This window comes from Dasypus novemcinctus, chromosome 4 (assembly GCF_030445035.2).
Source record: "Dasypus novemcinctus isolate mDasNov1 chromosome 4, mDasNov1.1.hap2, whole genome shotgun sequence".
Lineage (NCBI taxonomy): Eukaryota > Metazoa > Chordata > Mammalia > Cingulata > Dasypodidae > Dasypus > Dasypus novemcinctus.
In genome coordinates this window covers 10,578,595-10,601,692 of record NC_080676.1, presented here as the reverse complement: position 1 = coordinate 10,601,692, position 23,098 = coordinate 10,578,595, and the positions used below count along the sequence as shown (strand labels likewise).

The 23,098-nt window shown below is 39.3% G+C and overlaps 1 protein-coding gene across 4 annotated transcripts in view; it reads left to right on the top strand.

Annotated features, from left to right (window-relative positions):
• Positions 1–23,098, top strand: part of TFDP2 (transcription factor Dp-2) — a 291,147-nt gene that overhangs the window by 63,040 nt on the left and 205,009 nt on the right. Inside the window, exon 1 of one of the 4 annotated variants that reach the window (XM_023588986.3) lies at positions 3,354–4,285. The exons of the other annotated variants lie outside the window; for them this stretch is intronic. The gene's annotated coding sequence lies outside the window, so the exon portion shown is untranslated. Of the gene's footprint in view, positions 1–3,353; positions 4,286–23,098 lie in introns of those variants that run through there. 4 annotated transcript variants of the gene reach the window in all.

Sequence of the window (23,098 nt, the reverse complement as noted above, 5' to 3'; positions counted from 1 at the left end):
TTTATGGTTCTTGCTTTCTTTTTATTTTTTTGATCCATTTTGAGTTAATTTGGAAAAGTTATGAGATAGGGGTCCTCTTCTTTCAGCTATGGATGTCTCATTTTTTCAGCACCATTTGTTGAATGGATTGTTCTGCCTGAGCTGTGTGAGTTTGACAGGTTAGTCAAAAATCACTTGACCTTACATGTGAGGGTCAGTTTCTGAACCATCAGTTTGGTTCCATTGTCTATTGTGTCTGTCTTTAGGCCAGTACCATATTGTTTTTACCACTATAGGTAGGTGTGTTTGCTTTGATTTAAAGTCTGGAGATGAGAGTTCACTTTTCCTTTTTATGATGTTTCTGGCTATTCATGACTCCTTACCCTTCCAAATAAATTTAATAATCGTGTTTTCAATTTGTTCTTTAATGCTGGTGTTATTTTTATCAGGGTTACATTAAATCTGTGTATCAATTTGAGTAGAATTGACATCTTAATGATAGTCTTCCAATCTATGAGCATAGAATGTTCTTCCAGTTATTTAGGGCTTTTTTGATTTGTTTTAACATTGAGTTGCAGTTTTCTGAATACAAGTGCTTTACATCATTGGTTAAGTTTATTCCTGACTATTTGAGTTTTATCTGTCATATTTTATTTTCACCACTCTTTTGACACTTTTAGGTACTTTTATTGAGATAATCTTCGTTTCTAGACTCTCTTCCAGGTCTCTCTCCTGTCTTTCCTTATCAGGCTCTAGCACACCCTTTAGAATTTCCTGAAAGTCTGGTCTCTTGGTTAGAAATTCTCTCAGTTTCTGTTTATCTGTGAATATTCTAATTTCGCCCTCATTTCTGAAAGACAGTCTTGCTGGATATAAGATTCTTGGCTGGAAGTTTTTCTCTTGTAGTATCTTAAATATATCAGACCACTGTCTTCTTGCCTCCATCGTTTCTGGTGAGAAATCAGCACTTAATCTTATTGGATATCCCTTATATGTTATTCATTGCTTTTATCTTGCTGCTCTCAGAATTCTCTCTTTGTCTTTGGCCTTTGACATTCTGATGAGTATGTGTCTTGGAGTTGGTCTATTTGGATTTTTTCGGATGGGAGTACATTGTGCTTCTTGGACAGAGATATCTATGTCCTTCAATAGGGTTGGAAAATTTTCTACCATTATTTCTTTTTTTTTTTTTTAAAGATTTATTTTTATTTATTTAATTCCCCTCTCCTCCCCTGGTTGTCTGTTTTCTGTGTCTTTTTGCTGCGTCTTGTTTCTCTGTCCGCTTCTGTTGTCGTCAGCGGCACGGGAAGTGTGGGCGGCGCCATTCCTTGGCAGGCTGCTCCCTCCTTCGCACTGGGCGGCTCTCCCAATGGGTGCACTCCTTGCGCGTGGGGCTCCCCTACGCGGGGGACACCCCTGTGTAGCACGGCACTCCTTGCGCGCATCAGCACTGCGCATGGCCAGCTCCACACGGGTCAAGGAGGCCCGGGGCTTGAACCGTGGACCTCCCATGTGGTAGACGGACGCCCTAACCACTGGGCCAAAGTCCGTTTCCCCCATTATTTCTTTAAACATTCTTCTGCCCCTTTTCCCTTCTCTTCTCCTTCTGGGTCACCCATGACACATATGTTTGCACACCTTTTGCTGTCATTTAGTTCCCTGAGACCTTGTTCAATTTTTTCCATTCTTTTCTTCATCTGTTCTGTATGTTCACTTTCAGAGGCTATTTCTTCAAGCGCACCGATCCCTTCTTCTGCCTCTTCAAATCTGCTATTATATGATTCCAATGTTTTTAAAATTTCATTGATTGCTCCTTTCATTCCCATCAGATCTGCTATTTTTCTATGTATGCCTTCAAATTCTTCTTTGTGCTCATCCAATATCTTCTTAATATCCTTAATCTCTTTAGCCATCTCATTGAATTTATTAAGGAGGTTTGTTTGAACATCTCTAATTAGTTGTCTCAACTCCTTTATGTCATCTGGAGGCTTATCTTCTTCCTTTAACTGGGCCATAGCTTCCTGTTTCTTGGTGTGGATTGTAATTTTTTGTTGGTGTCCTCGCATCTGCCTACTAGAGTATTTATTCTGGGTGCAGTTTTTCTCTTTAGTTTAGGGCTTCCTATCATTTCTCCCTCGCTGGTTGTGCAGTAGGAGCCAAGCATGTAGTTGGTGCTATAAACTGTGGAGGCTCAAGCTGCCCTCATTGCACCAGAGACCAATGAAGCTTCTTCTAACTTTCTACTTTGCTAGGGGTAGGGTCAGAGTCACAGCTGTGTGGAATAGTCCACGTGCAGGCCTAGACTGTAGTTGCCCACAGAGACTGATGAAGCTTCATATTCCTTTCTCCCCTGCCTGGGGCGGGGCTAGAGCTGCAGGTGTGGGTAGCAATCTATGCAGTGCAGGTCCAAGATGACTGTAGTTGCCCTGGTAGATTTCTGATATTCAGTCTATGCCAGCCAAAGTTCCCTGCAGTTACCTGTATAGGCTGATGCAGGGCTCCTCAGCCTCTTCCCCGCCAGAGGCGGAGCTGAAGCCTAGGCTAGGGCTGCAGGCTGATCTATGTGAAAGAAACTGGTTCTTGCCGACACTGAGTGTTTCAGTCAGCCTGGCCTCCCCTCAGTCTCGGGGCAGAGTCAGAAGGGCAGCTACTGGCCTCTTTCTGCCTTGGGCTGGTTCACAACCCCCTGTTCCCAGGGTTATCTCTTAGCCAGCCAAGTCTAACAATCAGCAGCTGAAATAGGCAGCCAAACATCTCCTCCTCCCCTGTTTCTGGGAAATGGAGCTTCTAATTCCCATCACAGAGCAGCTCCTGTGGCGGCTCGTGCCACCAGAGTAGGATGATACTGGCCTCCATGGCTTGGCTGGTAATTTCCAGGAGAGGCTGACACAGGTCCCCGCAGCTTCCTCCCTGCTGGAGGTGGCACTGGGGCCTAGGCTAGACCTGCAATATGATCTGGATGGGAAGAAGCCGGTCCCCACCAGCACTGGGATCCTCAGTCTGCCCCGCTTCCCCTTGTGTCAGGCACGGAGCCAAGATGTCAGCTCCCAGCCTCTTTCTGACTTGGACAGGCTCAAGCTTTAGCTGTTCTCAGGATTATGCTGTAGCCCACAGAATTTTCTCTTCATAGCTGAAATTGGTGCCCAACTGCCTCTTCCTCCCCCATTTGGGGGAAGTGGAGCTTTTGATTCCAGCTACAGAACAGCTCCCGAGGAGGCTTATGCCTCCAGTGGAGGATGGGCACCAGCATCCAGGGCGTGGAGCCTCTACTTACAAGTCTTCTCTGCAGACGGGCATCTCCTTCCACTCCCTTAGGATGTTGCAGGATGCTCTTCTGGTCTCCTGGAGCCCCCAAACAGGTGCTTCAGCTAGCTCCAGAGAGCTCTGAGTATTTGCTGACTGCCCTGGAGCAGGAGCTGACACTGGGAGCACCTCACTCCATTGCCATCTTGCTGGTTCCCCCTTCTTTGATTTTTGATTCAGCTTTTTCTAAAACTTTGATTACCCTGAGTTATCAAAATGGGTCCAGGGACCCACTACTGTGGCACAGACCAGATCCATAAGACAAGCCAATAAATAATAAAAATAAATCTTTAAAAAAGAAAAGGAAAACGGATGTGGCTCAACCAATTGTGCTCCCGTCTACCATATAGGAGGTTCGATGCCCAGGGCCTCCTGGTGAGGGCAAGCTGGCCCATGCAGAGTGTGGCCCACGTGGTGAGCTGGCCCAGGAGTCCAGCCAGTGCTGGAATGCTGCCCTGCATGGGAATCCCACCCAGTGTGGGAAAGCCTCCCTGTGCAGGAGTGCCAGTCGATGCAGAGAGCTGGCACAACAAGATGACGCAACAAGAGGCACAGAGGAGAGAAGATAAGACATAGCAGAACAGGGAGCTGAGGTAGTGCAAGAGAGTAATTGCCTCTCTCCGGCTCTGGAAGGTCCCAGGATTGGTTCCCGGAGCTGCCTAATGAGAATACAAGCAGACACAAAAGAACACACAGCAAACAGACACAGAGTGTAGACAACAGGAAGAACGGGGTGGAGAGGAGAGAAATAAATAATAAAAATAAATCTTAAAAAAAAAAAAAGCCAGGCCTTGGTTTTCTTCACTTTCTCAGCATTCCAGCAGATGGCGCTCTTTGGCAAACCTTTCCATAGAAAGGGTCTTTTAGCTTCCCCTGGCTGGGGTTTCTGAGCCGGAAAAGAAACCAGACTTGCCCTCTGCCACACCCTCTGTCTTACCGGGGAGGCAACGTCTTGACTTGGCCACTGTCAGCTGCTGGTTCTCGGAGGGTCTTTACCTAGAGGGTAGGTGATGAATGACTTTCCCTGCTTTGGGGGCCAGTCACTCCCTGGTTTCCTTTCAGCCTCTTTGTCTCTCTCTCTGTCACTAATCCTCCGGGACCCTGCTCACAGCACTCTCCTGGATTCAGATCCCCAGAGCACCCCTTGGGCAGCTTCTGCCCTTCCTCCCCGGTTTTGTAAGAGCCCTGTACCGTGCCTGACTCACTCTGATGCCATCTTCCTGGAACCCCCCCTTACATGATTCTTGGTAAAATATAATCTCATTAAGTTGTAGGCATTTTCACTTGTAGTAAGTATTATAGAATGAGTTTAGCAATACTATATTTTATCATCAATGTTTGTTAAATATGGTCAAATCCCTTTTTAGCATACTTTAGTATTTGTTACAAAATAGTAATTTTCCTTCATTTTTATGCTGTGAAACCATTTAAATAGTGCTAGAATTATTTGTTAATTGTTAGAATTTTTTTGTAAAAGAGTTCGGCTTCAGTTGCTGTTTAGATGGACCACCTTTTGACAACTTTTCTTTTCCTGTGGTAAATGGTAAGCTTAGAATTTCTATGTCTTCTGGAGGCAGTGTTGGTAACTTATGTTTTTCTGGACAGTAATCCATTTCATCCAGGTTCTCAAATTTATTGGTCCCAGTTTGAGCAAAGTAGCTCTGTGATTTTTTAATTTCCTCTGATTCAGTGGTATTTTCCCCCATTCTCTTTTCATATGTTGTACATTTGTGCTTTCTCCTTTTTTCCCTGTTTGCTAATGGCTTATTGGTTTAGTCTTCAGAGACACAGGACTGAGATTTGTTACTGTTTTTATTTTTTTTCACTTAAATTTTAACATTAAAATTTTAAAATGTTTGTTGTAAGATAAACAAGTATACTAACTTATATAACTATCCTCCTATAACTTATAATTCAGTATGTGCAATAAAACATGTAGCTGATGCCTCACCTGTCTTCACCAAACTAAATGTTTTCCTTCCTTCCCATGGAGAGGGAAAATTTGGGACTTTAATTTCTATGTGCTTCTTATATTTTTACTCTTAAATGTATGTCTCTAAGCAATATCTAACATTGTTTTGCATGTCTTACAACTTTATATACATATAATCATGACTTACTTTTTTTTTTTTTTTTTAAGATTTATTTTTATTTATTTAATTCCCCTCCCCTCCCCTGGTTGTCTTTTTGCTGCGTCTTGTTTCTTTGTCCGCTTCTGTTGTCATCAGCGGCACAGGAAGCGTGGGCGGCGCCATTCCTCGGCAGGCTGCTCCCTCCTTCGGGCTGGGCGGCTCTCCTTATGGGGCGCACTCCTTGCGTGTGGGGCTCCCCTACGCGGGGGACACCCCTGCGTGGCACGGCACTCCTTGCGTGCATCAGCGCTGCGCATGGCCAGCTCCACACGGGTCAAGGAGGCCCGGGGCTTGAACCGCGGACCTCCCATATGGTAGACGGACGCCCTAACCACTGGGCCAAAGTCCGTTTCCCATGACTTACTTATTTTTAACAGCCTGTTACATGTGTGAGGTTTATCCGTGTTGTTGCTTGTGACTACAATTAATTCATTTTCATTTCTGTATAACTGTAGTGAATAGTCCAGTTCTCCTCTTCATAGCTGAGCACCCGTTCTCCACCTGCTTAGACTCATAGGTCACAGCTGCATCCCTTACTGGGAATTGCCCTTGGCCCAAGACACTGTTTTGCCCAAGGTTGTGCTTACTCCCTGGGGTGACGTGTGGCCAGTGACTAGGTACTGCAGTGACATAAAGACCCAATCTTCGCCTCTATTTGGGACATCTCGGAAGGCATCTCAGCTCTAGGGTTCTATTTAGTATTAGCTGAGGCCCCACTTGCAACTTCATTGGGTCAATTTCTCCCCTGTGCCTAGTTCTGCCTTCTCCTCCTTATAGGTGTATCTTCTAAGAGAATTCCCCAGGAAATTTGCTGCATGTAAGCCTTCCTCTGAGAGATTGTTTCCAAGGAATGGATCCAAGACAGCTGGTATTAGAAGTGGTCCTAGGAAGCAAACTCTAAAATGGGATTGGGGATATGGATCATTGATTGGCTTGCTGGCAATGATGCTAGGTAGAGCCTTGACAGCTTTGGTTTCCACTGAGTTTATCACTGTGTGGGACCCCAGTGACCAGCTACAGTGTTTGTTTTGTTTTGTTTTTTGTTATTTAGGAGGTACTGGGGATTGAATCCAGGACCTCATACATGGGATGCTGGCGTTCAGCCACTTAGCTTCAGCCTCTCGCAGTGAAAATGGTTTTTTCGTTTGTTGTTTGTTTGTTTTTAGGAGGTACAGAGATTGAACCTGGGACCTTGTACCTGGGAAATAGATGCTCAACTACATCCATTCCCCACCAGCTAAAGTTTTAGTGAACTGTTTCTTTTTTCTTATCTTTTCTTTTTTTGAGGTACTGAACCTGGGAATTGAACCTGGGACTGCATATGTGGGAAGCCAGTGCTCAACCACGGAGCCACATTGACTCCCCTGAGTTGGTTTTTTTGTTTTTTCATTTGTTTGCTTGTTGATTGGTTTTGTTTTTAAGAGGCACTGGGAACTGAACCCAGGAACTCCCATGTGGGAAGCAGGTGCTCAACTGCTTGAGCCACATCTGCTGCTTTTTTTTTTTAAGATTTATTTTTTATTTATATCTCCCTTCTCCCCCTCAGTTGTCTGTTCTCTGTGTCCACGTGTATTTTTGTCAGCGGCACCAGGAATCTGTGTCTCATTTTGTTGCGTCATCTTGCTGCGTCAGCTCTCCCTGTGTGCAGCGCCACTCCTGGGCAGGCTGCACTTTTTTCATCCTGGGCAGCTCTCCTTACAGGACGCACTCCTTGCGCGTGGAGCTCCCCTACACGGGGGACACCCCTGCGTGACAGGCACTCCTTGTGCACATCAGCACTGCGCATGGGCCAGCTCCACACGGGTCAGGAGGCCCTGGGTTTGAACCCCGGACCTCCCGTGTGGTAGGTGGATGCTGTATCAGTTGAGCCAAATCCGCTTCCCTGCTCCTTTTTTTTAAACTAAGGTCTGCAGACCTGCTTATAGAGCTCTGGATTTTCTTGTGCTTGAGATACTCTGGTCTATACTACTATCTAATGCCTTTTATTAGATTTATTTAAATAAAGGAGTTTCTAGGGCTGGGATCCTTTATGCTGACATCCTATCAAAGTAGAATTTAAAAGAATCCTTAGTATGTAATTTATCCTCAATGCCCATCTTTCTTCATTGACCAGAGGGAAAGCTGGATAGGTTTAACTTGTTCCCGAGAGGTCTTTGAGACAGGTGACTGTAACTGATGACCTGGGTCCATCAAAGACCCCAGAAATTTCTCAGATGAGGGTTTTTGCCTCATATCTGCTCCTTGAATGAGTCCCCTAAACTGTCTAGGTAGTCAAAGAGAACCTGTTCTCCTTTGCTTATTTGCTTACAGAAGAACCAGAAACCAGTATTGACAGGTTTCTTTAGGTCCTCTTGTCTTCACTCTTGTGGTTTGATAATATTTTCTTCTCTCAGAGTTCTTAATCTGTAATTTTTACTAATTTTCACTGTGTTCTATTTTACTAACTTGGGTGGGAACATGACCTCACTCTTATTGGGTTAGTGGCTCCCCTCTGTGCTTTGGTAATGCACATTTGTCTAGTGCTGCAGTACTGCAGTAAGCTATATTAAGTGTGCATCTTGTTCATTCGTTTGTAAACTTCTTGAGGGCTAGGATTCTTTTCTTCATATCTCTTGAGGAGAGCACTGTGCTGAGCACATAATAGGCACTGAGTGAATGTTTGTTGAATGAATAAATGAGCCTGCCCCTTGGTCATTCCCTTCCGTCCCCTGCCCCACAGTTGTTCATTGACAATACTGACTTTTTCATTCCTCTGGTGTCTTTCCCAAATCTCCGTGGTGAATCTCCACGCCTTGAAGCTGGCACATACTTGTCTAGCTCTGTTCTCTCTCGTCATAAGCTGCTGGCCTCCCCTGGACTCAGCTGCCTCTTTCATTGTCTCTGCTATCTGCAGATGGCTTTGTCTGTTGAGCTCATGGAAGAATTTGGCTTCCTGCTCTGTTCTACAACCCAAATAAATTAGTCTACTGTAACCTCAAGGGTGCTGGTCCCGCCACCACTGAAATTTCAGAATTCTGATGCTGAGTGAATAGTAGTATCGTGGGTATTTGAACAGTGGTTTTTCACATCACTGCAACTGCTTAAGTGGGTGTGAAATGGTAACAAGTGTACTTTTCCAGTCTTTTCCAGCTTCTTCAGCTGCCATGGTTCACTGTAAAAATTTCTCTACCTCCACTCCCACTTTCATCTTATTAATGAAATACCTTAGAAAGAAAAAAGTAGTAGCAAAGATGATGTACGTAATAGCTACATCGAGAGCTTCACAAACACACTGGGTAGTTATAAGATTTTGTCACCAAATTCTGTTACCTGAAATATTTTTGCTGATGACTTGGCTGGTACAGATTTGTGGATTTGTGTTTATTACTAGTGAATGCTTTCTTTGCTATGATGTGGATCTTTTATTATTTCTTAACCCTAGTAGAATAATTGCGTTTCTCTGTTAGCAAAACTTGGCTCAATATCTTTAATATATTTCCCATGCCAAAAAATTATAAGTGGCTTAAAACCGTTAGTGACATCACTATTTTACAAACTTAGAGGCATTTGAGCACTTAGATCTTCAAGATTATGATCATTGCTTTAAATGGTTTTTAATTCTACTTTTAAATTTTATAATAAATACAATAATAAGTAAAATTTATAATTGAAGTACTTATTTTTATAAGGATATAATTAAATAATTAAAAAAGAAATAAAATATTTTATTTGGAACAACAGGGCACCGATTAAAATACATATACTTACCAGGCTGCCATGCAGTTAGATGAGATGTAAGTGCAAGTTGTTAGGTAGGACTTCATCTTTTTAAAGAGGAACGGGTAGCTGGGAAAATTTCCATTTTTTTTCGTATACTCTTCTTCAATCATCCTTTCTAAAATATAATTGTAATGGTTGGAGATCAACCATAAGGTGATCTTATGGAAAGAAGTCAAAGTAGAAAGATAAAAGCGACCTGAGTCTCTGATGATCTTGGAACAGCTGTATTAGCCTTGGATTATCTTTCTGCGGGCCTTTTTAAAAGCAGGAAATAAAATAAATCTCTGTCTTATGAAAATAACTTGGAAGGGTTTTTATATATGCAGCTGAGCCTAATCCTATGGCCAAATATATATTCTTCCAAATGGATAACCAGTTAGTAGCTACCAATACAGGGTATTCTGTACCTACAATGGTGCAGAGTCCTGCCTACATTCAAGACTGATTTTTGTTTTCCTAATTGCATTTAAAAAAAAAAAAATCTTTTTCTCCCCATCCCCTCGTTGTTTGCATCTGCTGTGTCTGTTTGTTGTGTGCTGGTTTTCTTTTTAGGAGGCCCTAGGAATTGAACCCAGGACCTCCAGTATGGGAGAGAGACACCTAATTGCATGAGCCACCTCTGCTCTGCTCTGTTGTGACTTTCATAGCATCATCTTGTTGCTTCAGCTTGCCACGCCTGCCCTTCACATCAGCTTGCTGTCTTGCTCATCTTCTTTAGGAGATACTGAGAACTATATTTGGGACCTCCCATGTGGTAGGCGGGAGCTCAATCACTTGAGCTACATCCGCTTCGCTAATTGCATTTTTTAAATTAGAGAAGTTGTAGGTTTACAGAAAAACCATGCCTAAAATACAGAATTCCCATATACCACCCTATTACTAACACTTTTCAATAGTGCAGTACATTTGTTATAATTGATGAAGAACATTTTTTATAATCATACAGCTTAGTCCATTATTTACAATAGGGTTCATTGTGTTGGACAGTCCTATTTTTAAAAAAAATTATTCTAGTGACATGTGTGACTTGAAATTTCCCCTTTTACCCACATTCAAACATATAATTCAGCACTGTTAATTTCATTCACAGTATTGTGCTACTGCCACCACCATCCATTACCAAAACTTTCCCACTATTCCAAATAGAGACTACATACAATTTAAGCATTAATTCCTCATTCCATAACCCCACCCTGGCTCCTAGTTTCTGACTCAGTGAATATGCTTATTTTAATTCTTCATATCAGTGAGATCAATACAGTATTTGTCCTTTTGTGTCTGGCTTATTTCACTCAACATGATATTGCATGTATAAGATCTTCATTCCTTTTTATAGCTGAATAATATTCCATAGTCTGTTTATATCATTTTGTTTATCCATTCATCAGTGGATGGACATTTGGGTTGCTTCCATCTTTTGACAAGTGAGAATAATGTTGCTGTGAATGTTGTTGTGAAAATATCTGTGCAAGTCCTGTCTTTCAATTCTTCTGGGTATATACCGAGAAGTGGGATTGCTGGGTCTTGCAGTAATTCTATATACTTCCTGAGAAACCACCGAACTGTCTTCCATTGTGGTCGCACAATTATACATTCCTACCAGCAATAAATGAGTGTTCCTGTTTGTGTACAACCTCCCCGACACTTGCAATTCTCTGTTTTTTAAAAATAGTAGCCATTCTAGTGGGTATGAAATGGTATCTCCTTGTGGTTTTGATTTGCATTTTCCTAATGACTACTGATGTTGAGCATATTTTCATGTGATTTTTTGGCCATTTGTCTATCTTCTTCAGAGAAATGTCTATTTAAGTCTTTTGCTCATTTTTAAATTGGGTCATTTGTCCTTTTTTGTTGTTGAGTTGAAGGATTTATTTATATATTTAGGATGTTAAACCCTTATCAGGTACTTGGTTTCCAAATATTTTCTCCCATTGTGTAGGTTGTTGTATTACTGTCATGATAAAATCCTTTGATGGCACAAAAGGTTTTAATTTTGATGAGATTCTACTTATCTATTATTCTTTTGTTGCTGGTTCTTATATTTAGGTCTTCATTCTGTGTTGAGTTGAATTGTGTATATGGTGCAAGGTAGGGGGTCCACCTTCTTTCTTTGACAATGAAGATCCAGTTTTCCCAGTACCATTTGTTGAAGAGTATTCTTTCTCAATCGAGTGGTCTTCGCTGCCTTGTCAAAATTCAGTTGACTAACTTCTCTAATAGAAAATAAATAAAAATAAGAATAAAGGAGTGACAGAATGGATCAAATGAAAAAGACCAAAAAATATCAACTATTGACAAGAATGTGGAGCAACCAGAATTCTCATATCTTGCTGGTGGGAGTGTACATTGGTACAACTGCTTTGGAAAACTGGTAATATATACTGAAGTAGAATAGAAGCCTACCTTATGATCTTGCAATTCCACTTCTAGGTTGATGACCATCACAAGGTACGTACAAGGCTGTTCATAGCTGTACTATTCAAAATAACCCCCAACTAGAAATTGCCCAAATATTCATCAGCTGTAGAGTGAATAGGTAAATCATGTCATTCTCATATAATGGAAAACTATACATAATGAAAATGAACACATTACTAATATGTATGACATCATTATTGAATTTCACAAAAGTATTGAACAAAAGAAGCCACACACAAATTTCTTTAACATTCCATTGTACTTAATGTATACAACAGATAAAACCAGAGTGTACTCAGATTATTGCTTCCAGGATTCTGGAAATGTTTTGTTTCTTGATTTGTATGCTGTTACATTTGTGTATTTACTTGGTGAAATTTCACTGAAGTGTGCTTATGGTTTGTGCCCTTTACTGTATGCTCGTTATATTTCAATAAAAAACACAGTGGGGGAAAAATCAGTTGTGAGGGTTGATTTCTGAGCTCTCAGTTTGATTCCATTGGTCTATATCTATCTTTTTGCCAGTACCATGCTGTTTGATTCTGTGACTTTGTAATAAGTTTCAAGATTGGGAAGTATGAGTCCACCAACTTCATTCTTTTTCAAGATGACTTTGGCTACTCAGCACCCCCTCTCCATACATATATATTTGATGATTGGCTTTTCCATTTCTGCAAAGAAGGTTGTCACAATTTTTATTAGGATTGTATTTAAATCTGTAAATTGCTTTTGGCATCTTAACAATGTTTAGTCTTCCAAATGATGAACATAGAATATCTGCACATTTCCTTAAGTCTTTTTTTTTTTTTTAAGATTTATTTATTTATTCCTCACCTCTTGTTTTGTGTGTGTGTGTGTGTGTGTGTGCATGTGTGCTCACTGTCTGCTCTCTGCATCTATTTGCTGTGTGTTCTTCTGTGTCTACTTGTTTTCTCTTTAGGCAGTACCAGGAACTGATCCTGGGACCTTCTGGAGTGGGAGGGAAGCACTCAATCTCTTGTGCCACCTCAGCTTCCGGGTCTGCTGTGTCTCTCATTTTCTCTCTTTGTCTCTTTTTGTTGCATCATCTTGCTGTGCCAGCTCTCTGTGCAGACCAGCATTCCATGTGTGCCAGCACACTGGTGAGTCAGCACTGCATGCAGGCCAACACACTATGTGGGCCAGCACTCTGCATGGTCCAGCTGTTAGCTTGGGCCAGCTCTCTGCACAGGTCAGCTTGCCTTCACCAGGAGGCCCCAGGAATTGAACCCTGCACCCTCCTATATGGTAAATGGGAGTCTGATTGCTTGAGCCACATCCACTTCCTTCTTTGATTTCTTTTAGCAGTGTTTTGTGGATTTCTGTGTACAAATTGTTTACATCTTTGGTTAGATTTATTCTTAGATATTGGATTCTTTTACTTGCTCTTGTAAATTACTTTAATCTGCTAGGCTGTTGAAATGGAATATACCAGAAATGGATTGGCTTTTACAGTGGGGATTTATTAACTAACAAGTTTACAGTTCTGAGGCCGTGAAAATTCCCAAATCAAAGCATCATCAGGTAATGCTTTTTACCTGAAGTCTGGCAGCTGGCAATCCTGGACTCTTGTCACATGGCAAGGCACATGGTGGCGTCTACTGGCCTCTCCCTTCTCTTCTGATGTTGTTGCTCTCAGCTTCTGGTTTCTGTGTTTTTTCTATTCTCTCTCTGAATTAGATCCTTTTTATAAAGGACTCCAATAAGAGGATTAAGACCAACCCTGGGCTATGCCTTAACGGAACTGACCTAATCAATAGGTCCATACTCACAGGAATGGATTAATTTTGAGAACATAATTTTCTGGGACCCATTCAGCTTCAAACACATGACATAAATGGATTTTGTTCTTGATTTCTTCAGATTGTTCATGGCTGGTGTATATAAACACTAAGGATTTTTGTGTGTTGATCTTTCACCCTGCCATTTTGTTTATAGTTCTGGTAGCCTTGTTAGGCATATTTTCAGGATTTCCTATATATAGATTCATGTCCTCTGAAAATAGGGAGTTTTCTCTTCTTCATTTCCAGTTTGAAACCCTTTTATTTCTTTCTCTTGCCTATCTGGTCTGGCTAGAACTTCTAGTACAATGTTGAATAACAGCAGTGACAGGGGGCATCCTAGTCTTGTTCTGATCTTAGAGGGAAAGCTTTCAGTCTTTCATCATTGAGTATGAAATTTAGCTGTTAGTTTGTTATATATACCCTTTTTCATGTTGAAGAAGTTTACTTCTATTTTTAGTTTCTAAATGCTTTAAAAGAATCACTTAGGAAACTAAATTTAGCGGAAGAAGAAGTGCTAGATTTTGTCAGATGTGTTTTCTGGTTGTGTTAGTCATTTGTTTTTCCCCTCTTCATTCTGTTAATATGGCATATTACATTACTTGATTGTCTTATGTTGAACCACCATTGCATACTTGGGATCAGTTACACTTGATCATAGGATATAATTCTTTTAACATGCTGTTGGATTTGGTTTGCTACTATTTTGCTGAGGACTTTTGCACCTATATTCCTAAGAGATATTAGACAGTAATTTTCTTTTCTTATCGTATCTTTATCTGGCTTTGGTATGAAGGTGATGTTGGCCTCATAAAATGATTTAGGAAGCTTTCCCTCCTCTAAACTTTCTTGGAAGAGTTTGAGCAGGACTGGTGTTAATTCTTCTTGGAATGTTGGTAAATTTCCTATTCCCCTGTGAAACCATCTGGTCCTGGCTTTTTCTTTGTTAGGAGGTGTTTTTTCCTCTATTAGAGAAGTTGTGGATTTACAGAATAATCATGCATACAATACAGGATTCCCATACAGCACCCCACCACCAATAGCTTGCATTAGTGTGGAACATTTGTTACAATTATGATACCACATTTTTATAATTGTACTAATAATTAAAGTCCATGGTTTAACTTAGAGTGCACTCTAAGTTAGAGTTCACTGTGTCGTTCCATGGGCATTTAAATTTTTAAAATTCTTTTATCATCTATTACTGGGAGGTTTTGGTTACTGATTTAATCTCTTTACTAGTTTTTAGTCTTCTGAGATCTATTTCTTCTCAGTCAGTGTTGGTAGTTTGTGTATTTCTAGGAATGTATCCAGTACATCTAGGTTATCTAATTTGTTGCATATAGTTGTTCATAGTATCTTCTTATAATCCTTTTTATTTCTGTGTAGTTGGTATTAATGTCCCCTATCTCATTTCTGATTTTAGTTATTTGAGTTCTCGCTCTTCCTGGTCAGCATAGCTAAAGGTTTGTTGATTTTATTGATCTTTTCAAAGAGCCATCTTTTTTTTTTTTTTTAATTCTACTATTTTTAAATTTTTTTATTCTCTATTTCATTTATTTCCATTCTAATCTTTGTTATTTCCTTCCTTCTCACTTTGGGTTTAGTTGCTTTTCTTTTTCTGCCTACTCCAGTTTTGAGGTTAGGTCTGTGACTTGAAATCTTCTGTTTTTTCCCCCTTTTTTCCCTTTTTCTTCTGTTTTTAAAATTTATTATTATTTTTAAACAAAACAATTATATAGATACATAAAGCATACAATTCATTCAAAGTATACAATCAATGGCATTTGGTATAATCACATAGTTGTGCATTCATCACTTTAATCATTATTAGAGCATTTTCATTATTTCAATAATAATAATAACAATAACTAAAAAACAGACAAACAAGAAAAATCTTTACCTTTTAATCCCTTTCTGTTTTCCTGCTGTACATAGCTGCTATTTCTGGCTACTCTTGCACAATTACTTATTTATTAAGCAGTTTTATTGAGATATATCCATATGCCATACTCTCTGTCTAAAGTATATAATCTATTGCAGGGACAGATGCAGGACATTATATATCCTACCATAACCCACTGAATGGACTTGGAGAGAGTGTAAACTACAACATAAACTATAATCCATGCTGTGTAGTAGTGCTCTAAAATGTATTCATCAAATGCAATGAATGTACCACAGTAATGAAAGAAGTTGTTGATGTAGGAAAAGTGGGGGGTGTGGGAGTGGGACATATGGGAACCTCCTATATATATATATTTTTTTAAATTTATTTTATATTATTTCATTTTTTCCTTTCCCACTCCCGCCCCCCCCCCCCCCACTGCTGTTTTTTGCTGTGTCCATTTGCTATGTGATCTTCTGTATCTATTACTCTTTTTGTTTTTCCTTCTCATCTTTCTCCTCTAGGATTCACTGGGATTTGATCCTGGGGACCTCTAATGTGGAGAGCACTTGGCTCACCTCATGGCACTGCCTCGCCACACAGGCATGCTTTCTCTCTCTTTTTTTTTTTTCAACAGGAGGCCCCAGGAATTGAACCTGGATCCTCCTAGGTGGTAGGTGAAGACCCTATCGCTTAAGCCACATCTACTTCCCTAATGTAACATTTTGTGTGATATATGCATCTTTTAAAAATAGGTAAAAAATATATTAAAAAATAAATTGTATACATTGGCTTTTAATATAATCACAATGTTGTGTATTCATCATCACAGAAATTTTTAGGATTATTTCATTACTCCAAAAAGGAAAACTCCACACCCCTTAGAATGCCTTCCCTAGCCCTATATAACCAATAATCAAATTTCATCTTTATAAATTGATTTATATTTACATTTTATATAAATGGAATCATACAATATGTGGCACAATATATTTAGTTCATAGTAACACAGTCATCAGTATTTGTCCTTTTGTGTCTGGCTTTCTTCACTCAATATAATGTCTGCCAGGTTCATCCATGTTGTCATACGCTTTAGGACTTTATTTCTTCTTAGAGCTGCATAATATTCCATCGTGTGAATACACTACAGTTTGTTTCTCCATTCATTGGTTGATGGACACCTGGGTTGTTTCCAGCTTTTGGCAATCATGAATAACACCACTATGAACATCGATGTGCAAATGTCTACTCATGTCACTGCTCTCCTAGTGGTATTGTAGGGTCACTTGGCAACTCTATAGTCTACTTCTTTTGGAACTGCCAAATAGTCCCCCACAGTGGCTGTACCATCCTGTATTCTCACCAGCAGTGAATGAGTGTTCCTATCTCTCCACATCCTCTCCAACACTTGTAGTTCTCTTTTTAATAGTGGCCATTCTGATAGATATGAAATGATATCTCATTGTAGTTTTGATTTGCATTTCCTTAATCATTAGTGATATTGAACATTTTTTCTTTTTTTTTTTTTTGCCGTTTATATTTCTTCTTTGAAAATGTCTATTCAAGTCTTTTGCCTGTTTTTCAATTGGGTTGTTTGTCTTTTATTGTTGAGTTGTAATATCTTTATATATCAAGGATATTAAACCCTTAATGGATGTGCAATTTCCAAATATTTTTTTTCCCACTGAGTTGGCTGCGTTTTCACCCTTTTGACAAAGGCCTGGGAGGTGCAAAAGTGTTTAATTTTGAGGAGGTCCTGTTTAGCTATGTTTCCTTTTGTTGCACATGTTTTGGGTACAAGGTCCAAGAAACCACCTGTCTTTAAGATGTTTCCCTGCATTTTCTTCTAGTAGTTTCATTGTCCTGGCCTTTATATTTAGGTCTTTGGACTGTTTTGAGTTGATTCTTGTATAGGAAATGAGATATGGGTCCTCTTTCATTCTTTTCATTATAGATATCCAGTTTTCCCATCACCATTTGTTGAAGAGACTGGTTTGTCCTGTTAACATGGACTTGGCAGGTTTGTCAAAAACCAGTTCACTGTAAAGGTGAGGGTTCTCTTCTGAACTCACAATTCTATTCCACTGATCAATGTGTCTCTCTTTATGCCGGTATCATGCTGTTTTGATCACTGTAACTTTGTAATATGTTTCAAAGTCAGGCAGTGAAATTCCTGCCATGTTGCTCTTCTTTTTTAGAATGCTTTTGGCTGTTTGGGTGCACTTTCCCTTCCAAATGAATTTGGTAATTGCCTTTTCTATTTTTGTAAAGTTGGCTGTTGGAATTTTTATTGGCATTCCCTTGAATCTGTAAATCAGTTTGGGTAGGATTGACATCTTCACGATACTTAGTCTTCCAGTCCATGAACACGGGATATCTTTCCATTTGTTTAGGTCTTCATTGATTTCTTTTAGCAGTGTTTTGTAGTTTTCTGCATGTAGGTCCTACACTTCTTTGGTTTAATTGATTGCTAAGTAGATGAGTCTTTTGATTGCTATTGTAAATGGAATTTTTTTCCTGATTTCCTTTTCAGATTATTCAGTCCTAGGGTACAAAAACATTAACAATTTTTGCATGTTGTTTTTGTATCCTGTCACTTTTCTGAACTCATTAATTATAAGTTCAAATAGCTTTGTTGTAAACATTTCAAAATTTTCTAAATATTAGATCATGTCATCTGCAAATAGTGAGAGTTTTACTTCCTCTTTTCCTATATGGGTGCCTTTAATTATTTTTCTTTTCTAATTACTCTAGCTAGAATTTCTAGTATAATGTTGAATAACATTGGTAATAGTGGGCATCCTTGTCTTGGTCCCGATCTTAGAGGAAAAGCTTTCATCCTATTCCCATGGAGTACAATGTTGGCTGAGGGTTTTCCATATATGCCTTTTATCATATTGAGGAATTTCCCATCTATTCCTATCTTTTGAAGTGTTTTTATCAAGAAAGGATGCTGGATTTTGTTGAAAGTCTTTTTCTGTGTCAATTGATATGATCATGTGTTTTTTTCCCTTCAATTTGTCAATGTAAGGTATTATGTTGTTTGATTTTCTTATGTTGAACCACCTTTGCATACCATGAATAAATGCCACTTGGTTATGATGTATAAGTCTTTTGATATGCTGTAGGATTTGATTTGCAATTATATTCTTGATAATTTTTGTGTATATGTTCTTTGGAAAGATTGGTCTGTAAGTTTTTTTCTTTTTTTTTCTTTTTTTTTGGTGCAAGGGCCCAGGGATTGAAGGGATTGAACCCGGGACCTCGTGTGTCAGAAGCTGGCGCTCAGCCACTGAGCCACAGGAGCTACCCTGAATTGGATTTTTCATTTGTTTTGCTTGTTTTTTGTTTTTGTTTTTTGTTTTTGGCAGCACAGGGAACTGAACCCAGGACTTCCCACATGGGAAAAAGACAGTTAACTGCTTGAGCCACATCTGTTCCCCATTTTCTTTTCTTGTATGTCTTTATCTGACTTTGTTATTAGGGTGATGTTGGCTTCATAAACTGTGCTGGGTAATTTTTCCTCCTTTTCAACATGTTGAAAGAGTTTAAACAGGATTGGTGTTAATTCTTTTCAAAATGCTTAGCAGAATTCAACTGTGAAGCCATCTCGTCCTTGACTTTTCTTTGTTGGGAGATTTTTGATGACCAATTCAATTTCTTAAATGTGATTGGATTTTTAAGTCCACATATTTCTTATAATGTCACTGTAGGTTGTTTGTGCATTTCTGGGAATTTGTTCATTTAATCTAGGTTGTCTAGTTTGTTGGCATACAGTTTCTCATAATATCCTCTTATGAACCGTTTTATTTCTGAGTGGTCAGTCATAATTTCCCCCCTTTCATTTCTGATTATATTTATTAGCATCTTCTCTTTTTTCCTTTTTTAGTCTAGCTAGGGGTTTGTCGATTTTATTGATCTTCTCAAAGAACCAGCTTTTGGTTTTGTCGATTTTCTCTATTGTTCTTTTGTTCTCAATTTCATTTATTTCTGCTCTAATCTTTATTATTTCTTTCCTTCTGCTTGCTTTGGGATTAGTTTGCTGTTCTTTTTCTAGTTTCTATAGTTGTCCAGTTAAATCTTTGAGTGGAGCTCTTTGTTCTTTTTTAATACAGGTGTTTAGGGCTATAATTTCCCCCTCAAGACTGCCTTTGCTGTATCCCATAAGTTTTTTTTCCCAACTTTAAAAAATTTATTGAAGTATGTCACTCAAACATAAACATGCATAAACAATAAGTGTACAGTAATAGTTGTTAGCTTACAAAACAAACATATATAACATCAGACAGGACTCTCACACCTCACGTAACCACCAATACCTTGCATTGTTGTTAAACCTTTTTAACTAATGATTAAAGAGCATTGTCAAAATATTACTACTAACCAAAGTATTTTCCCCCAACCCCCCATTATTATTATCTTTATATCATTTATATATGAACATACATAAACAATAAGTGTATAGTAGAAGTTGTGAACTTACAAAGCAAACATGCATAATAACATCATACAGGGGTCCCATATATCAACCCTTCACCGACACATTGCATTGTTGTGAGATGTTTATTACAGATTATAAAAGAATATTGTCAAAATCTTACTACTAATCATAATTCTTATCTTATATTTGGTGTATTTTCCCCTGAACTCATCCTACTGTTATTTTTTAAATATATTTTTATGACAGAAGTTGTAAACTTATAACACAATCATGCACATATGCAGAATTCCCAATCAACACCTCTCCATCAACACACCACACTGTGGTGGAACATTTGTTACAAATAATATAATATCATTGGATTGTTACCATGTCCATAGTGTACATTTGGCTCACATTTTCCATACTGCCCCATTATCAACACAGTTCATCTTTGGCATAGATGCAAGAATATTATATTATTACTGCTAATCACAGTCCATGGGTCACTCCAATTGTAATCTTTCCCATGCTTCTCCACATTCCCACCACCCTGCAATAGTGATGTGCATTTGCTTTAACTCACAAAGGACACTCTTGCATCTGTCCCATCAACCACAATTCTCTTGGTTTACTGTGCTTTTTAGTTCCTAGATTATTCTCTAGCATTGTTAACTGGTGTTTACATACCTAGACTACCATTTTCAGCCACATCCCCATTTATAAATGACCTGTTACTATGTGTTACCATCCACTCTATACATTTCCACACTTTTACAGTAAAGCTAATTAAAACTGCTACTTATATTAAACATCAGTAGTCCATCTCAGTCCTCCTCTTATCTCCTTTAAGAATCCATCACCTACCACCAGGTCTTGAAGCTGTTTTCCTACAATTTCTTCCAGAAGCTTTATAGTCATTGTTTTTATTTTTAGGTTTTTGATCCATTTTGAGTTAATTTTTGGATGAGGTATGACATAGGCGTCCTTTCCTTCTTTCAGCTATGGATATCCAGTTTTTGCAGCACCATTTGTTGAATGGACTTTTCTGCCCAAGCTGTGTGGGTTTGACAGGCTAGTCAGAAATCACTTGACCATACATATGAGAGTCTGTTTCTGAACCATCAGTGTGGTTCCATTGGTCTATGTATCTGTCTTTATGCCAGTACCATGCTGTTTTTACCACTGTAGCTAGGTAATATAATTTAATCTGGAGAGGAAAGTTTTATTTTCCTTTTTAAGATGTTTCTGGCTATTCAGGTCCACTTCCCTTCTAAATAAATTTGATAATTGTGTTTTCAATTTTTAAAAATTCTGGTGGACTTTTTATTGGGATTGCATTGAATCTCAATATCAATTTGAGTAGAAATGATGTCTTAATGATATTTACTCTTCCAAACTATGAGCATGGAATGTTCCTCTAGTTATTTAGGCCTTTTTGATTTCTTTTAATATTGAGTTACAGTTTTCTGAATACAAGTGCTTTACATTGTTAATGGTTAAGTTTATTCCTGTTTGAGATTTTTTTAAAAAGATTTATGTATTTATCCCCTCCCTCATATGTATTTATCCCCTCCCCCATTGTCTGCTCTCTCTGTCCACTTGCTGTGTGTTCTTCTGTGTCTGCTTGTCTTCTCATTAGGCAACTCTGAGAACCGATCCTGGAACCTTCCAGAGTGGGAGAGAGTCGATTACTCTCTTGTGCCACCTCAGTTCCCCTGCTATGCTACGTCTTCTTATTTTCTCTCCTCCGTGTCTCTTGTTGTGTCATCTTTCTGCGCCACTTCTCCACATTGGCTGGCACTCCTGTGTAGGGTGGCTTTTCCCACATGAGGTGGCATTCCCATGCAGGGTGGCTCTCCTGCCGGCGGCTGCATTCCTGCATGGGCTGGCACTCTGCGTGGGCCAGCTTGCCCTCACCAGGAGGCCCTGGGTGTTGAACCCTGGACCTCCTGTATGGTAGATGGGAGCCCAATTGGTTGAACCACATCCATTTCCCCTTATTTGAGTTTTATCTGTCATATTTTATTTTCAACCCTCTTTTGACACTTTTAGTTACTTTTATTGATATATTCTTCATTTCTAGACTCTCTTCTAGGCCTCTCTCTCCTTTCTTTTCTTTTCAGGCTCTAGCACACCCTTTAAAATTTCCTGAAAGTCTGGTCTCTTGGTTAGAAATTCTCTCAGTTTCTGCTTATCTGTGAATATTCTAAACTTGCCCTCATTTTTAAAAGACAATCTTGCTGGATGTAAGATTCTTGGCTGGAAGTTTTTCTCTTGTAGTATCTTCTTGCATTCACTGTCTTCTTGCATTCATGGTTTCTGGTGAGAAAACAGCACTTAATCTTATTGAGTATCCCTTATATGTTAGGCATTGCTTTTCTCTTGATATTCTCAGAATTCTCTTTGTCTTTCGCATTTGACATTCTGATGAGTATGTGTCTCAGAGTTGATCTATTTGGATTATTTTGGAAGGAAGTATGTTGTGCTTCTTGGACATGGATATCTATGTCCTTCAATAGGGTGGGGAAATTTTCTACCATTATTTCTTCAAATATTCCTTCTGCCCTTTTCCCTTCTCTTCATCTTCTGGACACCCATGACATGTATGTTTGCATGTCTTTTGCTGCCATTTAGTTCCCTCAAACCTTGTTCAATTTTTTCCGTTCTTTTCTTCATCTGTTCTTCTGTATGTTCACTTTCAGAGGCCATTTCTTCAAGCCCAACCAATCCTTTCTTCTGTTTCTTCAAATATGATATTATATGATTCCAATGTTTTTTAAATTTCATTGATTGCACCTTTCATTCCCATAAGATCTGCTGTTTTTTTGTGTATGCTTTCAAATTCTTCTTTGAGCTCATCCAGTGTCTTCTTAATATCCTTAATCTCTTTAGCCATCTCATTGAATTTATTAAGGAGGTTTGTTTGAACATCTATAATTAGTTGTCTCAACTCCTTTATGTCATCTGGAGGCTTATCTTGTTTCTTTAACTGGGCCATAGCTTCCTGTTTCTTGGTGTGGATTGTAATTTTTTGTTGGTGTCTTCGCATCTGGCTCCAGAGTATTTATTCTGGGTGCAGTTTTTCTCTTTAGTTTAGGGCTTCTTGCCCTTTCTCCCTTGCTGGTTATGCAGTAGGAGCCAAGCATGTGGTTGGTGCTGTAAGCTGTGGAGGCTCAAGCTGCCCTCACTGCACCTGGGAACACTGGAGCTTCTTCCAACTTTCTTCTTTGCCAGGGGTAGGGTCAGAGGCACAGTTGTGTGGAATAATCCAAATCATGCAGACCTAGACTGTAGTTGCCCAGAGAGACTGACAAAGCTTCATGCCCTTTTCTCCCTTGCCTGGTACAGGGATGGAGCTGCAGGTGTGAGCAGCAATCTATGCAGCGTGGGTCCAAGA